Here is a 1442-nt window from a genome sequence, read left to right as displayed (position 1 = left end):
ACACACACACACACACACACACACACACACACACACACACACACACACACACACACATGTATATATCAGGATTCAGAGCCACATATTGCAACTGCTTGGGGTTGAATAGACGACAGTTCTTAAAATACCTGTTAAAAGGCCTGGGAGATCTGCACAAGATTGTCGTAGATGTATTCAAAAACCTGGATCGCTTTCTCTTGTTTGTTTGTGTGTGTGTGTGTAATACACACACTATATATGTGCATATTTATACGTGAGTACCTACGTTTCGAAGGCCGTTAACACGTTACAATTACCTGATGAAACAAATTCTATGATATTTTATGAGATTAGTTTCGAATTTTGGTACAGCAATGGGCGGTAACTTGGTAAGAGATTCCTTTGCAATGGGCGACAATTGACGGCAAGAGGAGCATGTGACCGGAGACCACATGCGAAACTGTGTTTGCATGTGAGCGGAGACCACATGCGAACGTGTGTTCCCGCTGAACCTCCGAACATGAACTCCGTACCTAAAGAGCGAATGCTGAGCACGGCTTCGGCGTGCTCGCTATCCGAATCGCTTACTCTTACAGCATTCATAAGGGCTGTGGTGAACTCGTTAATTGGAACCGGCTCAACACACCTCGGCTGATTGCCGCTGCATGTACAAGTACGTGTGAGATCGCTTTATCGTTACATTCCCTTTCCTGGTCGTATATTTTTGCTCACTATCATATATATAAATATATATCGAAATATAAAGAATTTATTCTTGAAGATTTCGCGCATGTTTTACACTATTATTATTTTACATAAAAAGTAATCAAATAACCTTTCAAATACATTGATACAAATGGAATACAAATGGGGACCAGAAAGTAATTTTCGGTTGCAGCTTGGTTACAAATTATTAACTCTATCATTTTTGTTTGAGTGGAACAATTCAACCAGGTTTACGTTAATATTAAAATACGCTTTGACCATATTCTTGCCAAGAAAATTATTTGGCTTCATGTCGGTATACAATAATATTTTCTGCTATGGAATGCCTACAAACACACGAAAGAGATTTAGCACCATGGAAGTTATTACTTTTTCCTAGCGAATGGTGGTTGGATTCAAACCATTCCGAAATGTTTATTATATTTATATTTCTCTATTTCTTTTGCGTTTGGTTACGTAGAACCAAGCAATGTCTATCTCAAGATTTTATGGCGCGCGATTAATGATTAAGCGTAAAAATTATTTGAGGAGAATTTCCGGTGTTTGAACACATACGTGTACACCACCACTACCATCACCACCTCAAATACTATCACTACCACCACCACTACCACCAGTACTACAACAACAACAACTACTACTACTACTACTACTACTACTACTACTACTACTACTACTACTACTACTGCTGCTGCTGCTTCTGCTGCTACTACTACTACTGCTACTATAACTACTAC

The sequence above is a fragment of the Octopus bimaculoides genome, chromosome 10 (assembly GCF_001194135.2).
Source record: "Octopus bimaculoides isolate UCB-OBI-ISO-001 chromosome 10, ASM119413v2, whole genome shotgun sequence".
Lineage (NCBI taxonomy): Eukaryota > Metazoa > Mollusca > Cephalopoda > Octopoda > Octopodidae > Octopus > Octopus bimaculoides.
Note: the sequence above shows the minus strand (reverse complement) of the source record.